Source organism: Carassius carassius, chromosome 37 (assembly GCF_963082965.1).
Source record: "Carassius carassius chromosome 37, fCarCar2.1, whole genome shotgun sequence".
Taxonomy (NCBI): domain Eukaryota; kingdom Metazoa; phylum Chordata; class Actinopteri; order Cypriniformes; family Cyprinidae; genus Carassius; species Carassius carassius.
In genome coordinates, this window is record NC_081791.1 from 12,106,571 (window position 1) to 12,127,192 (window position 20,622).

Here is a 20,622-nt window from a genome sequence, read left to right on the forward strand (position 1 = left end):
CACAATGTAAATGTTTCAAACTCACAAAATAACACCATGAAGACATGCATGTCAAGTGTGCAATATCATCTATAAAACTCTATCAGCACAGCATCAAATAAACACTGATTGTCCGAACAATGGAAGATAGAAAAGTGTTCAGGAAAACAAACACCAGCTACCTTTGACAATAACATCATGAATTCACTTCATGACTGGAACTAGGGGATGACTGTGTATGAATATCTCTTTTACTAAAACTTCTGATGAGAACTGATGCTTTTATTTTAATGATAATAGCATTAGGAAGACACCAAGTAAAGTTTACTGTATGAAGCTTGAAAAAGAGAACACAATGCTTTATCAATATGAAAAATATTATTTTTAACTATTGTTTTCATCACTGGTTCTGTAATGTATTCATGCAAAAATCAAACCACTGCAAAGTCTAATCACTGATCCAGGGACCATTTCTGTGTGTGGGGGGGATAAAGAGTTAACGAGGTGAGTCCTTGTGCATGATGGAGAACTACAGTGTTATCTGCAAACAATCCTGTAAGACAGAAAGGAAGGAAATATTATTAAATTACATTCAACTTGTACATTACATTGGGTTTTGTTTAGACCATAAAAGCAGCCTCTGTAAAGATGCTTTATAATTAAATGTTAAATGCATACATTATTGAATGCAAGTAATTAATAGCAAGCTATAGTCAAACTAATTCTTTTGATAGTGTCAGATGAGACAGTCCTGGGGCTTGTACAGTATCATACAAGTGTTAAACTGAATTATTAAGACTGTGATGTGCGACTGTGTTTAGGGTTCATTTTTAAGACTTTGACCCTGTCCAGATACCCACACTTGCAGTCTTGGCCACTTGAGAGTGTGTGTACGTGACAGTGTGTGAATGAGACCGTCCCCGGTCTTAATAATGCCAAAGCACAGCATCCTTAACACACACTTAACCTCTCCAATAATGCTCCGGAGTGCTATACAACGCTTAGTGTATCCCATAATGCATCATGTTTTGGAATAAATCGTCAGACTTTTTGCCGAGATCTCACAAGAGGTCACGGAAAGCTGTCCAATGTACAGTATGTGAAATATTGATAATTAGATATTAAAAAATCTCTGTAAACACATAAGTGTGTCCCATAAGGCAGTGGCTCCCAATCCTGGCCCTGGAGAACCCCAACACTGCACATTTGAGATGTCTCCCTGATCAAACACACCTGGTTCAACTCATCAGCTCATCAGTGAAGACTCCAAGACCTCAAAAGTGTGTTTGTCAGATAAGAGAGATACCGTGCAGTTTTGGGTTTCTCCAGGATCAGGATTGGGAAACACAGTCATAAGGTCATGAAAAGTTCGACACACACTTGTGATCTCATGCTCACTCGAACACTAAGACAAACACATGAAAGACGTCAAATAAGTAATCAAGTGGTCAAGTGCAAAGATGGCAAGTGTGGGTATTTGGACAGTGCAACAGTTTAAGAAACAACAAATGCTGTACAAATTATAACAGCAGGAATGTTTGATAAAAGGGAAACACTATCACAGACTTACTGCTGCAAATATCTGCCTCCGCAGCTTTCTGCCTTCTCCATTCTGAAGAAATACCTCTCCAGAAACACCACTGGGCTGACTGCTTCCTTTACGTCTTTTCAGCTAAAAATAAAAATAATAAAAAAGGGGAGAGAAAATAAAATTGAATTATATACAGAATGTTAATAATGATCTGTGAGCAAAATATTTAGATATAAACTGATATGAATGAACTGCAAGATAAAAATAAATTTATTTAATTACATTAAAAGGTATTAAAAGCATGGTACAGAACATATGATTACTGTGATATCTGTCATATAAAAGCACATAAAAACACTAACATTACAGTGATACAAACATAGCTGGTTTGGTGATTATTGTATTGTTGTATTGATTATTAATATAACATAGTAAAACTACAGTTACTGTGGTAAAAACATGGTAAATGTCCTGTTTACTGTGTTTTAACTTCACATTTCATTTATTACTATTGTAAGTGTTGTGATTACCATGATTTTACTACAAATTAAACTTACATCATTGAACCTGAAATTAATATAAAATGGATCGAAGGTCTATGGCATGTCACGTGACCGATAGAGTTTAATCACACTAATTAGCAGGTGTGTTCATTTATTTAAAGGTGCCATGTGCAAAAATTGAGGTAAAAACATACAAAAAATGGCCTACACGCATTAAAAGTATGAGAAGAAATAAGGGCGATGATGTCATTACAAAAATGTCAAGTTATAGTGCTGCAGAGATATCAACCTTAATTAGCAGTAGCATTACTAGCCCCGGCCCGACAGGTGTCGTAATACCAGTTTCGGCCATGGGAGGCGGTATGCGGGCAACATAACCACCAGCCAACCTGCAATACACGAATAACTCGCACGGCTTGTGGGCGTAATCTAACCTGATGTCAATCGTGTGGAAAGTATAGCCCACTACTTCACTTCAGTTCAGGGAAGAGAGCGGAAGGATAACTTAAGCCCTTGGCAAGAGACCACCACCCGCCAAGCGCTGATCGTCTTATTCTTCAACTCTCGCGCCGAGGGTTGAAGAATGTTCAACTTTGGATAGAACGCTGCGCTCATCACTGCACTTTCTAGTCAGCTGACCAATCAGAGTGCAGGAGGGGCGGGCCAAATTCCACACCAACCAGCTGTCACAACTGTTATTTCTTACAACGACCTGTCAACAAGCGCAACAACGAGAAAATGGAATATAAATTCATATTGCTGTTTTTTGAGCATCCAGAGCATTTAAGTCAGAAAAAAAATATTTACCAAATCAGATACAAGTAACAGTTTAGTGGTTATTCTGTATAATAGCAACCAAAGCGTCTCAACCACTGATCTATAATATAGATATCATATATAGATCAGTGGTCTCAATTGAAAAAAAAAAAAGCGCTCTCAAGCGCTCACAGTTGGGCGTTTTCAGCAGAGCGCCTGGCTTTTTCGCCTTCCTAAAAACGCTTTGGTTGACACAGGGCCTAACTGCTCAAAAACAGTGTTAATTTAATTAAGGACATTATTACTGATGAACATGCTCATCAGGTGAAGGCTTTTTTTGTGTCAACGATGACAAAGCAGGGTTGCTAACTCACAAATTGTGCATGAGAGACACATGCATTGATTATCACGCCGAAGACAAACATGCAGATCAACCGTTTTTGTTATGAATTGTATCCCATTTTCTGCTTTTATGTATAGCCTAATACAATTAGTGTAGTATTTAAGGTTAAATGGAGAAAAGGGTTTTAAATTCAGTGCAAAGAGGAATATTAATTAATGCAAGAAAATACTGAATTTAACCCAAGAAAAGTAAGTACAGTAGGCCTATTCATGTGAATTGATAGTGAATTAAGAGATCGAAATTGATTAATGGTCATCAGCATCGTAATCGTATCAAATTCTTTCTATTTTTTTCCCTCTTGTAGAAACACTATTGTGACAAAACATATTTAATGTAGTCTCTCATTCACCACTATAGAAGTTTACCCAACTATGACAACTTCCGCTAGAAAATATGAAAGGGTTATGTAACTACTTTCAAGATTAATTTGTTTTTTAATAAAATAAAATGCATACATGTGCACTGTTCAAAGTATATAGATTTTTATTTAATTTTACATATAGCAAATGCTCAGCTGCAAAAACATGTTCTGAAACACACAAAGTAAATTAAATTCACAAGTAAAGTAAATGAAATTATATTATTATATGAAATAAATAAATAAAAATATATATTATTAGTTTTTTTTGTTGTTGTTTTTTTTGAGTCGGGTGGGGGGACCCCCCAAGAGCTTTGACACAATTCGAACACTGGTTATTATAAGCATAGAAAGTCAGCAGGGTCTGTTTGAAGTGGAAGTGGCCAAATTAATTTGACTGAAACAGTAGTTTATTAATACTACTAGTTTAATTATCAAATATTTGCACATATTAATGCACTTTTCCATCTTTATTCTATATCTCGAGGAATAAGGCCATATAGTAATCCATTTGCGGGTAAAAATTGAACAACATTATTTATCCACTTTTCCCTACATTTCAAGCTCTGTTGCCTTTTAAACTTCTGCAAAATAGAATAAATATCTACTTGGAAACAAGACAACTTTTGTCAAGTGCTATTTAGTCTGATCATTGTAATCAAACGCAGTGGATCAAAGCTTTGACATTTTTTGTACAGACAGTTTAGCCTTTGCATACCATAATTTACAGTGCAGTGACATTTTATTTTTACATTTATGTCCTTAACAAAGGGCTTCTTCCCTGGAACATGCCAATTAACCATATGTGTAGTTGAAAATACAAGTCAAATGCTTAAGGTAAAATAAAATTACATGCGTGAGAGTTCTAGAAATAGTTACATCTGGAAGATGTGTCTCTTAGGCTTCATTTGAACTGTCAAATCTGATCTGATGCTCAGTGTGGCATCTATACAGTTATCTATGTGTGAGGATGAAGAGATTTATGGATGGGGAAATTTTTGAGATGCTGATGAGTAGGAGTTGGGAGCAAGGTGACGTTTGATGATCGGCTAAATGGAGCAGGAAGCAAGCAGCCTTTGGCAGCTCCTGACAAAATCGTAGCAAGCAGGAACTCTCAGCGCTTAAATATATGATGATCAGGCTTGAACAAGTGTATGTTGTATTTATATCTGACAGTAAACATCTGATCCTGAAGTTAAATTTATCCACAAGTTTATCTTTACAATTCATGTGTGTTCACTTTCTTTGTTTATCTACAACTGTGACATGATGTAGGAACATTACATGCTTTCTTAAGTCATTTTCTGTATCACTCCAAACATCCATAGTGTTTACAGCTCTGTTCAATATATGTATATATATATATATATTAGTGCTGTCAATCGATTAAAAACTTTAACTAGATTAATCACACATTTTTTTCTGTGATTAATCGCAATTAATCGCAATAAAAAAAGAAATGTTTTTGTACGTTTTTAATATATTTTTTAATGTAATAATTTCACAGTTAATCAAATTAATGTAGAAACAACATAAAGACAGTATATTTTAAATACTTGTTTAAATGGCATCTTTTTATGAATGAAGGCCAGTATTACTGATATTAATACAGCTACTGATTTTTTTTTTTTTTTTTACATTTATTATTAGGCTTCAAAAATATAACAGTTTTTAATTTAAGTTAACTTAAAACAATGCTAACATAAACCCATAATAAATGTCATGTTTACTCCTGCCCTTCCTGTCTTAACAGTTAGGAAATATACAGAAATGTAATAAAGTTATCAAAGTTATATGCAGTCTGCACTGCATAAACTATAAATTAAATAGTTAATCCTTATTAAAGCTACAATAGTTATTTAGTCAAGAGTAGCGAGTCATTTTCTCTGTTCCCTTTGTTCTTTAACTTTACTGACAGGAAGCTTTATTGGCTGCTGTCCCTTTAAGAGCAGACAGACACGCGGATCTCACCGTTTATATACTGTCTATGGATCTCGCCTCATTCTCTCACAACTCTTTTTGTTCATTTTAGACTTTATATAAATCATTTAAGATTGCTCTTATGAGGATAATCGACAAAACTGGCACTTTGGGATGTTTATTGTTAGTTCAAGCGCTTAAGAGAACTGAATTCTGGCGCCCTGTCTATGCATTGTGTGTGTGTGTGTGTGTGTGTGTGTGTGTGTGTGTGTGTGTGTGTGTGTACGTGTGTATGTGTCACATAAGGGCATTCACAGACAGTGCATTCTCTTTTGTCTTGCCGCTCTTGAAATGTTTAAAAGCATTTAAATGAATAAGAGCGCGATCATATAATGTAAAGCTAGCCAACGGATGGCAGAAAATACGGATGCTGCGTTAATTGCGTTAAATATTTTGACACTTTAAACCAGACAAAAATTAATCGCATGCGTTAACGCGTTAACGTTGACAGCACTAATATATATATATATATATATATATATATATATATATATATATATTAGTGCTGTCAATCGATTAAAAACTTTAACTAGATTAATCACACATTTTTTCTGTGATTAATCGCAATTAATCGCAATAAAAAAAGAAATGTTTTTGTACGTTTTTAATATATTTTTTAATGTAATAATTTCACAGTTAATCAAATTAATGTAAAAACAACATAAAGACAGTATATTTTAAATACTTGTTTAAATGGCACCTTTTATGAAGGAAGGCCAGTATTACTGATATTAATACAGCTACTGATTTTTTTTATTTTTTACATTTATTATTAGGCGTCAAAAATATAACAGTTTTTAATTTAAGTAAACTTAAAACAATGCTAACATAATAAATGTCATGTTTACTCCTGCCCTTCCTGTCTTAACAGTTAGGAAATATACAGAAATTTAATAAAGTTATCAAAGTTATATGCAGTCTGCACTGCATAAACTATAAATTAAATAGTTAATCCTTATTAAAGCTACAAAAGTTATTTAGTCAAGAGCAGCGAGTCATTATCTCTGTTCCCTTTGTTCTTTAACCTGTTAGTCAGCACCCCCCATTATCGGACTCACAGCTGAAAGTGCTCTAACTAACTTATAATTGTAATAGTTTCCTACTTCAGTGTGTTACAAACATAACTGTGGTGTCTTTAGAAAGAAGACCCTTTGGGCTTCACTTTTTATCAACCAGATTTGATAATGCTCAAAAATATTAAAAGTTATAGACACTGAAGTGCCTTGAATTTTTTTTGCCACTGTTAAATATTTTTTTATTTGATATAAAAATACATGAAATAAGTCCTGGAGCAATCTAGAAAAGTAATGGGCTTCTATTTCAAATCTGAATAAAATATCATGAAAAAATGAGACTCCTGCAAATATTTTTCTGAGACTATGTCTAAACCCCCCCCCCACCCCCCCCCACCCAAATATAAGAAAATATATTTCCCAATAGTATTGAAGGCTTCTACAAACTATTTAGTCAGTAAACATACCACTGCATAGTTTTTTTTCAATTATAAAACACTAGACATAAACTTAGACATCATATAAATGATTTATTTGAGCTCTAGAAAAGTACAATAAGAATAATTTGAGTAAGAAAAATCTGAATAATAAGAAAAATAAAAAAAGTTTTAACATTGTTTGCCAATATAGAACATCCTGAGATTGCTAGAGATGCATATCTTACAATGAATTACGATGCAAATAAGTGCTGATGTGCTGATGGCCACTTATACAGATGATAATAACACAAATGTGCCGAAGTAAATAATCCACTCTCTCTATTCATATAGACGCGTTCACTTTGATAGCCGTGACCATTCAGTAATAGCGAGCTGATTTGGGCTGATTTGCACTCAAACAGATGGTAATCATGCAGATACATTCACATTCAACATAAAACACACTCTCACATATATAAAAACTCTCTAAAATAAAAAGAAAGAAAGGAATTTGCGATCGCTGTAAGTTCCGCCTCCATCAGCTGACAGGTGCGTCAGAGCGCGTCACCAGCTCTGAAGAGAGAGCGCCAAATTCAAATAAGCCATAGTGTCTTATGTCTAAGCCATAGAGTCTTGCAAAAGTAGGAGGCGTGGACCACCCCGCAGCATTGCAGATGTCCAGCATGGACACACCTGCTAGAAAGGCCTTGGAGGCCACCATACCCCGTGTAGAGTGAGCCTTGGCTCTCGACAGCGGGGGACGACCAGAGGACTCAAAGTGGCGTTGATAGTCTCAACTATCCAACGACTAAAACGACTCTGCTTAGAAGCAGGAAACCCCTCTTGTCCAGCGCTCGAGCTGGACACACACAATTTAGCTTCTCTTGGTCGCGCTCCCGAAAGGGAGGAGGACAGAAGGCCTGCAGCACTACAGGTTGTGGTGTGACAGAAGGCACCTCAGGAACATATCCCGCTCGAGGGTATATGAACACTTTGGTCATGCCAGGTGCAAAATCAAGATAGGTAGGGGCCACTGAGAGGACCTGTAAATCTCCTACTCTCCTCAGAGAGGTAATGGCAAACAGAAAGGAGGTTTTAAGAGTCAGATGTCTGCAAGATCTCTTGAATCGGTTTGAATGGAGATTTGCAGAGAGCCTCTAACACCACACCTAAGTCCCAGGGGGAACACAGGACCGTACTGGAGGTCTCAGCCTCAGCGCACCACGGAGAAAACGTGTAACTAAGGGGTGTCTTCCCAAAGACTGGCCATCGAGAAGGGCGTGGTAGGCCACAATGGCCGCCACGTAAACCTTCAGCGTGGAGTGTGTCAACCCTGCAGAGAGCCTGGCCTGTAGAAACTCCAGAACTGTACCAACTGGGCAGTTTGCTGGGTCTAGCTGGCGGTCTCTGCACCATGAGGTGAAGAGTTTCCACCTCAGGGCGTACAGTTTCCTCATTGAGGGAGCTCTGGATTGGAGGAGGGTCTCAACAACCTCAGTTGAGAGACCTGCTGCTAATAATTGTGCCCCGTCAGAGGCCACACCAACAGCTTCCACAACTCCTGGCGAGGGTGAATTATCGTGCCCTGCACCTGTGAGAGTAGGTCTCTCCTGATCGGTATCTCCCATGGAGAGCCGTCGAGGAGAGACCAGGTCTGCGAACCATACTCGGCCCGGCCAGAACGGGGCTACTAATAACAGTCGGACCCCGTCCCGGCGTACTCTCGCCAGACCTCCCGGGAGCAGAGCAATAGGGGGAAAGGCGTACAGACGAAGCCTCGGCCAGGTCTGTACCATAGCGTCCAGTCCCAGAGGAGCTGGATGAACTAGAGAGAACCAAAGGGGACATTGAGATGTCTCTTGAGTCGCAAAAAGGTCTACTTGAGCCCTGCCAAAAACTCTCCATATCTGCTTCACCACCTCAGGGTGAAGCTTCCATTCCCCAGGCCTCGGCCCATGCCTCGACAGTATGTGTGCTCCCTTATTTAGTTCCCAGGAATATATACTGCTCTTAATGAGAGGAGTTTGCTCTGGGACCACACAGGGATCTGGTGCGCCAGCTTGTACAAGGGGCGCGAAAGCAGACCTCCCTGGTGGTTAATGTAAGAGACCACCGATGTGTTGTCGGTGTGCACCAACACATGGTGACCCCTTAGGTCTGGGAGGAAGTGCTTCAGTGCACGATAAACATGCTAGCATTTCTAGACAATTGATATGCCATGTCAGATGGTGACCGCTCCACAGACCATGGGCAGGGTGGCCAATCATGACTGCACCCAAGCCACTGAGGGATGCATCCGTCACTAGTATTACACGGCAACAAGGAGCTCCCAGCACCGGGCCCCGATTCAAGAACCAAGGTTTCTTCCACATGTCTAAGGCACGGAGGCAGCGCCGCGTGACCTTGATAGAGCGAAGTGGATTGCCCCTCTGGGAAAATCCCTTGGTCCTGAGCCACCACTGTAGGGGTCTCATGTACAGCAGTCCAAGAGGTATCACATTGGACGCAGCTGCCATCAGACCCAACAATCTTTGAAATTGTTTGACAGTGAGTGGCTGGCCTTCTCTGACTCTCTCGAATGAGATGAGGATCGACTCGATACAAGCAGGGGACAATTGTGCCTGCATCGCAGTCGAATCCCATTCTACGCCGAGATAGGTGGTTCTCTGAACCGGAGAAAGTACACTCTTCTTGGCGTTCAGTCTCAAACCCAGCTCCCCCATATGTGCGAGAACGACATCTCGATACCGAGTCGCCACCTGCTCTGACTGAGCTAAGATCAACCAATCATCGTTATAGTTGAGAATGCGGATGCCCTGCATACACAGGGGAACCAGAGCTGCGTCTACACATTTTGTGAACGTGCAGGGTGAGAGTGCAAGGCAGAAGGGAAGTACTCGATATTGGTAGGCTTCGCTCCCGAAAGCGAACCTCAGAAACTTCCTGTGTTGTGGAAGGATGGATATGTGGAAGTATGAATCTTTGAGATCTATTGTGACAAACCAGTCCTCGGACCTGATCTGAGCTACAACATGCTTGATCGTGAGCATTCAATCTCATAACTGAACGATTTAAGACCCTCAAGTCTATAATCGGACGCAACCCCCCATCCTTCTTTGGAACTATGAAATACCGGCTGTAGAACCCGGACTCCCTGTCTTGAGGAGGGACCACCTCGATGGCCTCCATCTCTAATAGGGTTTTCACTTCCTGTTTCATAACCAGACCCTGCCTGGGGCCGACTATCGTCGGAATGACCCCGTTGAATCTCGGCGGTGCAGAGCCAAACTGAATACGGTAGCCTTTATCTACTGTATGCAGGACCCATTGAGATACATTTGGCAGTAGTTTCCATGCTGCTAAATAATCTACTAAGGGAATCAGTCTCTCGAGACTGACCTCTGGTGTAAGAGGGGCCTCGAAGGGGCGGCGAGCATCTCAGCTCCGCTTCGCATGCGGGCGGAAAATACTGAGAACATTGCTTGCTGGAGGCCGTTGCGCCCTGGAACTCTGCCAGGGTTGGCAGACCGGCCCCCAGAGGGCACTGAGGCGAGACGGGCACTGTGTAATGTGGTGTACGCCGCTCTACCCCAGACTGCAGGCCCTCTGCAGTCGTGACCGAAACGTGTCAGGACTTCTTAACCGAGGGCCTCACAGCCTGAAGTACGGCTCTCCGATCTGCCTTAGGCAGGGAAAACCCTGGTTCAGAACGTTGCTTCAGCCTTCGGTCCCGACGCAGGGTAACTGGTAACTGCTTGTGTAACTGTTTGTCTGTGCAACTGATGTTTATGCAGCTTATGTTTGTGCAACTGCGAGCTCATCGACGCCCTCCGTTTCAATCTCCTCGGAGAAAAAAAGGCGGTGCGTCACGGCCGTCACTCGGGGGGAAGGACCGCAACACTCGGGCTTCCGCACCCGGAGATCGGGCAGATCTGGCGGGTGAGGTAGGAGATAGGGACGTGCCCATATCCATACCCTCCAGCAGATCTTATCTGCGAACCCAGCGAGTGCAGGCGGCGCTCCGCCTCGGCGAAAGTGGGACCGACACCGCGAGGAACGCTGGCGAAGACTACCCCTCGAGAGAGTCCTCCGTGATCGAAGCGTCCACACCGAAGCTTGTACCAGTGCAGGCAGTCGGCTCCCTAAAGAGCCGAAACAGCTTGCCTCGATCCCAGACAGACCGCGCACAGACCGTGTATTCCCACTCGTGATGAACACACAATCTGAAACGCGATCTGGATTCGCCTTTCAGATGTCTCGTCTTAGTTTTGCTCTTTGACTATTGCTTACTCTTTGAGGAGCTAATAGTGACAAACAACAATAAATAAGACTGACAAGACAGAATGACATGCACACACAGAGCGCTTGCTGAAATATGCGAAGCTGAAGCCTGCTGCGTGGCTCGTGCCTTTATAGCTTCCTGGTCGCTTACGTCACCCCGCCCGTGGCGTCACGCTCTTCTATAAGACAGATTGGATATGATATTCAGAGTCGCTCACGCTAAACGCGTTCCCCAAAGCGTTTTCGACGCAGCTTGAGTTCCTGAAGAGGAACTCTTGATTGCATGTGATCACAGCTGTTGTTTGGGAACTTTGCAAAAAGTGTTTTTTTTGGGGGGGGGGGGGTTTGGTTTTTCAGTAACAGTCTCTTCCATTTTATAAATGTTCTTCTTACTTTTTCTCTTTGCAATTCTACCTCACATCATGTGGTACTAATACAAGCCAATAAAATCAGTGGGAAGTCTGTTTTACTGTTCCCTAAACATTCTTTCTGAATTCATTCAGCGAATAATTGCAACAGAAATATTGGCTTGTTTACTTGTTAGTAATTGGATGATTATGACATGGAGGGGTTGTTATCTGGTTCCATTAAGTGTGTAAAAAATTAAAACCCTTCCCTATGTTATCCAGTGATGTGCTGTCTATGTGCTGTCTAATGAAACCTATTTTAAACACTGAATGAGCAATACAGAGTTAGAACAACTCAAATAATGAAAGTGGTTGTATTTTGAATGTGTTGTATGACAGTAGAGTAATAGAACACACATTTAAATATTTTCTATCACAATTCAAATATTCTTTCTCACATAGTATTACAGTTCCACTTGGTGAAGGTGGGAAAATCCCTCTTGATTAAACAGCACTGAGAAAACTCTAGGATATTAATTATAAAGCCAACTGTTAATCATGGCCCATAGACTTTTAGTCTAAATCTGAAAAAAAAATAATAATAATAATCATATATATATATATATATATATATATATATATATATATATATATATATATATATATATATATATATATATATATATATATATATATATATATATATTAATAATAATAATAATAATAATAAAATAATTATTTATTTTTATTTGGTATATTTATTTGGTTTTAAAAAGTGCCACATGTGCATTGTTGCACAAATAATTTTTAAATTACAATCTTTAACATAAAGTTTCCTCACTTGAACATTAATGAGAGAGTAAATGAGCCATGAAAATGAGAATTAGATCTCACTGATAAGGAGCTATTTCCTCCGAGAACAAAAACCTCATCAAAAATGTAATTGCACATGGAGTGAACAAGGCCATCATCCACTACTGCTTGTGTTTATCCTGTTTATTGTGTTTGTGTAGTGGAAGGTGTATCATTAAAATGCACGCATGTGAGACTCCCACTGTGACCAGAAGCATGCGTATGACATTTATTTAGTCAAACAAATATAAGCTGTCAATACTGCTCAGGTTCATGTTTACACCCACAGTTAAAGGTTAAGATTTCGGCCATTAATGTGGCGTAGGAGGTAAAGGTAGGTGTTTAAAACACAAAAACTGCCATGCTGGATATAAACAAATGACATTTTAGTTCATGCTGGATTTGAAGCTGAATACAATAGAACCTGTCAATATGTATTAATGAATATGGCTGTTTTTATTCTGTTTATTCACTCTTTCTCATGTGTGCATTACATTTTAATAAATCTATTTTGTGCACTGTATAGTTCATTATGGTCTGTATTGATCAGTGAAATAAATAAAAAAATTAAATAAAAAGAAATAAATATTTACACTTGAACTTTGAACCTATGTAGAACATGCAGGGCTAAAATCAAAGAGACGTCACAAAACTAATTAATTACAGATGGTCACTCTAAACTTTAACATTAGTATGAAAAGAGTTTTTCAGCTGCTTACACACATTTTCAAAACTTATCCTGTTAAATCCTGTTAGATTTGAATAAGCTTACAAATCATACAAAATGAAAACCAAAAAATGCAGAAAGTTTCCTGAGGGGTAGCTGTTGGGTTGGTGTGCGATAGAAAATACAGTTTCAGTTTGTACAATACAAATATATATATATTCTTCCGCCTCTCTGATGTGCTGAGTTTTTGGCTAGCTTGCAGTACTCTTACCCTTCTGATTCTAATGATCATGCTGTAGGTTGAGCCCCCTCTCTCGTTGAGAGCTGGGTTTATGGTCCCTTAGTAAGTAAATTACTGCTAGCTGTACCAGCATTGGAACATGCGGAAGGTCAAGCTCCCCTCTCATTTGAGAGCTGGGGGTTTGCTCCTCCCCTTAGCTAGATATTTACTGCTAGCCACTCAAGCATTATACCATAGATTGGTTTTGGGATGTTCCATTCCATCTATGAGCTGCTTTTTCAGAGTGCCACGAGAGCCCCTTAGAATGGTCTCCTAAAATCCATGTTATGTAAGTTTGCACGTGAAGTCTTTGCATACTTTCTAAAATCCACACTGTGGTAAGTTTGAACGCTAGTGCTCTACATTCTTTTCTAAAAACGTATATGGTAAGGGCTTTGCATGGTTACTTCATGTCCTTTCTTGAGCTGGTAAAACCCCCGTTCATCTTGGGTGCCACTCCACCTATGTATCCTCAGGACACCTATTTAAAAAGGGTGTTACTACCAGGGATCTGTTGAGACAGTTCTTTCATCAAGCTTATGCAAGAGCAAGTGGTAGCCCCTGTGTGAAAGGCCAAGACTTAGTATGATGTTAGGCTCTTGGTCGTATCCCTTTGAAGGAATCTCTTCTTGATTCCAAGCCTTGAGATCTAGGCCTTTGGCCGTAAGGGATAATGTCACGGGCAGCCGTCTAACGTCCCAGGGGAAACTCCCATGGAAATGGTAGAGTTGGTACTTAGTGCTCATCATGGTTCTGGCCTGTACTCCCCTCAACATGGTGGTGTGGATATACTATTCCCATAATGACCCCTAGAGGACACAGTTTGAAGTTCCGAAGGGAACGTCTCAGGTTACTTATGTAACCATGGTTCCCTGAGTAGGGAACAAGACAGTGCTTCCTCTAGCTTCCTGCCATGCTTTGGACGCAAGCTTCAGATGAAGAAGTGGATGACATGTTCTCCCAGCGCCTATTTATACTATAGTCACACCGGTAGTGTCGTCATGGGCTGTTGGTGGCCAACGTGTTGTTGGTGTTTTTCAATGTATGCTTCAGACATAGGTCACGATGAGGCTTCCCCATAGCGACCCCTGGAGGATGCAGTGTCTCATTCTCTACTCAGGGAACCATGGTCACATAAATAACCTGAGGTGTTTTGTGTGTGTGTGTTTGTGTGCACTTTAATATATTTTAATGTTACACCTTCTTATATAAAATAAAACAAAGCACAGAACAAGTGGTTTATTTATTATACAACATTCAGTAGCTGTCCGCGACAAACAATGTTGATCTGCCGTGGTACATGTCCTTGTGGAGATGGAAAGAATGCCGTCTTCTCCTATTCCATTGTTGTCTCCTTTTGTAGTTTTAAATAACGATTTATTGATTTTGATATTTATCAAAAGACGCGGACAACGATGGAGAAGAATAAATGAAAACTTTGAAGTACTATTCAGAAGTACTGGATAAATCACCCTTCAGATTGACTAAGTGATTAATTAAGTTAATTGATATCAGGTCTGTAACATGATTAGCTATAAAAGCTTTGTCTTAGAGAAGCAGAGTCTCTCAGAAGTAAAGATGGGCAGAGGCTCTCCAATCTGTGAAAGACTGCGTAAAAAAATTGTGGAAAACTTTAAAAACAATGTTCCTCAACGTCAAATTGCAAAGGCTTTGCAAATCTCATCATCTACAGTGCATAACATCATCAAAAGATTCAGAGAAACTGGAGAAATCTCTGTGCGTAAGGGACAAGGCCGGAGACCTTTATTGGATGCCCGTGGTCTTCGGGCTCTCAGACGACACTGCATCACTCATCGGCATGATTGTGTCAATGACATTACTAAATGGGCCCAGGAATACTTTCAGAAACCACTGTCGGTAAACACAATCCGCCGTGCCATCAGCAGATGCCAACTAAAGCTCTATCATGCAAAAAGGAAGCCATATGTGAACATGGTCCAGAAGCTCCGTCGTGTCCTGTGGGCCAAGGCTCATTTAAAATGGACTATTTCAAAGTGGAATAGTGTTTTATGGTCAGACGAGTCCAAATTTGACATTCTTGTTGGAAATCACAGACGCCGTGTCCTCCGGGCTAAAGAGGAGGGAGACCTTCCAGCATGTTATCAGCGTTCAGTTCAAAAACCAGCATCTCTGATGGTATGGGGGTGCATAAGTGCATACGGTATGGGCAGCTTGCATGTTTTGGAAGGCTCTGTGAATGCTGAAAGGTATATAAAAATATATATATACAGTACAGACCAAAAGTTTGGACACACCTTCTCATTCAAAGAGTTTTCTTTATTTTCATGACTATGAAAATTGTAGATTCACACTGAAGGCATCAAAACTATAAATTAACACATGTGGAATTATATATTGAATTATATACATAACAAAAAATTGTGAAAAAACTGAAAATAAGTCATATTGTAGGTTCTTCAAAGTAGCCACCTTTTGCTTTGATTACTGCTTTGCACACTCTTGGCATTCTCTTGATGAGCTTCAAGAGGTAGTCACCTGAAATGGTCTTCCAACAGTCTTGAAGGAGTTCCCCGAGAGATGCTTAGCACTTGTTGGCCCTTTTGCCTTCAGTCTGCGGTCCAGCTCACCCCTAAACCATCTCGATTGCGTTCAGGTCCGGTGACTGTGGAGGCCAGGTCATCTGGCGCAGCACCCCATCACTCTCCTTCTTGGTCAAATAGCCCCTTGATGCCTTCAGTGTGACTCTACAATTTTCATAGTCATGACAATAAAGAAAACTCTTTGAATGAGAAGGTGTGTCCAAACTTTTGGTCTGTACTGTATAAGACACCCTGATGAAGGCATGTAGCCGCAACGCGTAGGTGTACCTCTCACCATTTTTAAAAAAAAGCAAGCCAAGAATGTAATAAAGGCTTTTTAATTTTTTCACTGAGATATTCGAGTGCCTTGGAGTTCTTGTCTTCAGAAATCTGTTATTTAAATTGTGATTTAACTACAGAGAGCGATCAAAGAACGCTCCTTTTTTTCGGAGCTGTCACACATCGCGAGTATATATTATCTGCACTCTTGCCCAAACTGCCGTCACAATGAATGACGCTGTTATGCTGCACAACGGAGCTCTTACTGTATTCATGTGTTTGCTGTTAGTTGTGGTGAAAGCATTTTGTGAGAGAAAACGTGTTGCAATAATGACGAGATCACTGCATTCACGCGATAAACAGACTCTGTCTTCTCAATGCTCATCACTGCAGCCTTTCATGTGATGGGAAAAGATCGAAAAAATAATTATATAATCAACAAATCCACGATTCGTTAATCTCGACAGCTGTAGTATATATATATATATATATATATATATATATATATATATATATATATATATATTTGAGAGGGTTCCACATGCCACATCTATTAGATACAGACGGTTGGTCTGGGAACGCCCCCGGGAACGCCCCGTCACGTGATGTGAATTTAGCCCGTGGGGGAAAACCGAGCGCCAACCTCCCGCTCTCTCTCGTGAGGCCAATAAGGAAGTGACTAAAACTGCAATTCATCGACTGGCCGCTTGAGGCTGGCTGCAAAAGGGAGTCAGTTCCATAGACTCCCCATGTTAAAATGCCCAACTTTACAGCAGGAAAAAACATGTTTACTGCCTGGTTCAAAAAATTATTTTGGTCTAAATAGCTAATTTTGCCCTTCATAACAACTGTGAGAGGGATGAATTTTTTTTTATAACTCATCTGTTTAAATTATATTAAGACTTAAAGTTCTGCATAATTAAGGGCGTAGCCACTTGAGTGACAGGTGGATTGCCGCTGCTGACACTGCCGTCGTGCTGGGTGGGTGTGGCTTCAGCAACTAGCTCCCGCCTTTTTGCCCATTTTTGATTGTCTGGGAGAGTCGCGCGGTGACGCACTGCCAAGATGGCGACGGCCCGCTCTACACACTTTAGGCTTCAAAAACACACTTCAGGAATCTACGGGTGACGTCACGGACACTACGTCCATGTTTTTATACAGTCTATGGGGAAAACATTGCCTTGGCGCCAATTGAAATACACGGGACAATCACGCCGAAGAGTTGCTGTGTCGTTTTCTGTACCTCCAATAAACTAACATATTATGAATTGAAGTTCTACATCTTCCTAATAAACATACAGAGCCGGAAAGGATGACAAAATGGCTACAAGCAATAAGTTGTGAGGATGATCAAGGGAAGCTGTGGAATCCCAAGACTAAACATGTGTATGTGTGCAGTCGGCATTCATCACAGGCAGGCTATATTAACATCGTGTTCATTATTAACGTTATCAAAACTGTGTAAGGTTGTTTCAGAAAGTGGCATGTATATATAATTAGCTTTATACCTGAAGCTAAACTATGTGTTAGCCTAGTGTCGAACATAAACCCACTTAAAAAAGCATGTGGACACGTAACAACTTAGTTTTGTGTCAGAACTTTTACACTTTCATTCATAAATTCACCCCGTCTGTGTTTGCGAAACGATTGAATCGCGGAATCCAGTCAAAAATAGAACTTGCTGTATAAAGCAGAACGTCACGGAATTTGGCTATTTTTGAATGAATACATCTACATTAGGGCTGTAAAATGAATCAAATATCGATATGGACTAGTGTATATGAATATTAAAGTTAAAAGAGACTACAATTGTTCTACGTGTCTCTGGGAATGAGCGCTCAATATGTGCATTTTTGTCATTCAGATACACACGATGTTCGCAGTGTTTTTCCCACGCCGACTCCGCCCTCGCCACGCCCCCAGCTATGACTAGATGCCGACTGTATTTATACGCATTTCAAATGCAAAGATGTCAGCCAATCACAACAGTTGTCGTTTACTCGGAGTCTCACAGCAGACACGCCCCTTCAAACAGAGCATTCAAGCCAGAGGGCTATTATCAGGATATAAAAATGCTTTTTATTTCTAAATTTTAAATGTAAAAATCATACTAACAATATAAGTACACCTAAGGAAACATTAAAAAGCATTTAAAGAAAAGGAAATAATCCATGTCATGGGACCTTTAAAAAGAAGATATTATGTGCACTTTAAGTTGATTTCATATATATTAATTTAATAATTTAATGTTAATAAAAAAAAAGACAAAACGTATGTTTATTTGTCTTGGCCTTTTTTTTTTTTTTTGCTGATCCGAAAAATGATCCGATCCATGCGAGCGCGGGTTTGAGTAGATGTATTTGGAGGTTATTTCTCACATCTCGTTCTGCACATATCCAAATGTTTCCATTTTCGCAATGTATCTGAATGTTAAACTATAATATTTTTTATTCATTTAATGTAAACTAGACGGAAAAGATCATCTTCTTCACATGAGCAAAAACGTCGTTGGAATAACAGCAGAGTGGACCGGTATACGGTCTATTTAAACTGACCAGTGTAACCTTTTAAATGTTTGGTTGACTGTACTTTATTTTAATAATGCACAGACTGCGATGTAAGTTTGAAATTAGAATGCACTTTAGATGTTCTGTGTCATTTATACCAAACACAAATGTTGCTGGTTGCTAGTGTGTTTGCAGCACTACTGTTATTAATTTTTTATATATTTATATATTTATTTTTTTATATTTTTCAGTTTAATTGATTTTTATTTCTAAAATTGTATTTATTTAAATGTATATTTAAGTTTACATTTATGTTCCAACAAACTTGAAAAATTCTACTTGATAAATGCTCTAAAACTTTAATGCAAATGATTGACTTTTATATATATATTTATATATAGTTTATTGATTTTGTTTGGTTAACTTTAGATACATTTTTTATTTTAATACCGTGCAGTGCACAAAATTAAGATTCGAGAGATGGTTCAAGTCAGTGCTCAATAAATGATGATAAGTTTAGAAATGTTGTGCATCCACTTATTATTAGTGTTTCATTTTAGAATGCAAATAAAGGGGAAAACTTCACGATATCGGCCCTAAAAATCAGCAGCACATATCGGCCATCAGCTGACCCTGACCTCTAAACATCGGCATCGGCATCGGATATAGAAAAACCCATATCGGTCGATCTCTAATATATATATATATATATATATATATATATATATATATATATATATATATATATATATATATATATATATATATATATATATTTCATATTTCTACCTTTTTTGGTATCCGTTACTTCCTGTTTAAGCAGGACGTCACTCTCCAGGACCAGGAATTTAATGTGCAAGACCTGCTCAGCTCTTCCTCACAATTTTACAGTTATGCTATTCAAAGTCATCCTGTTTTCTTTTCAAGTACATATTTTAAGTTTTTATTTTTAACATATCATTATGTAACCAACGTGTTCTAAAGATCTGTGTACAAGTACTAAGACACTGATTTTGATCGTATTAACAGGGCTTAACGCTAAAGACATTTTCAATTGGTCCGGTTCGGCCAGTGGTTTATTTATTTTTCACTTGCTCTGGCAAAATTTTCACAGGACTTGCCACAATCAATCAATCAATCAATCAATCAATCAATCAATCAATCAATCAATCAATCAATAAGACTTATCGTTTTCATTGTTGACTGTAACATTGTATTGTAATAAATAATAACCATTTTGCACAAATAAATAAACCATGCTTTTTCGGGTCTTTCAGGTAGGCCTAACTATTCCAGTTAAGGATGCATTGATCAGGATTTTATTTATTTTACAATCAAATGAGCCGATTCCCATTCTCGTTGCCAATTTATTTATTTCTTCTTCTTTTGTTTTTTCTTTTTTACATTTATTAAATGTTTTTATTTTGCTCTGTTACTGGCCATACTAACCTTGAGCAAACAAACAAACAAAAAAATATATGCAACATGAAGCAAGTGCACAAAACAAAAACATCAGATTGGCTTAATGAATATTTTATTATTACTATTTATTATTATTAGTTTTATATCCTTAATTATATGTGTGTCTGCACTATGTTTGTACTTTCTGTACTGGAAGCTCCTGACGAAATTTCTTCTGTGTGTAAACAATTGGCAATAAAGCTCTTTCTGATTCTAATGAAAATGCTAATTCAATCTCTGACAGCAGGTGGCGCTTATAGAACACTAGTCTAGCGCTGAGTGCACGCAGAGCTGCAATTGAAAAAAAAAAAAAAATTAATAAGTAAATGAAAATCTAAAAATAAATAAACCGCACTGAGTCTTGAGTTATTTAAACAAAGATATCGCTGTCCCTAATCCCTATCCCACTTAATTAACTTCCTAAATTAAATGAAAAAAAAAAACC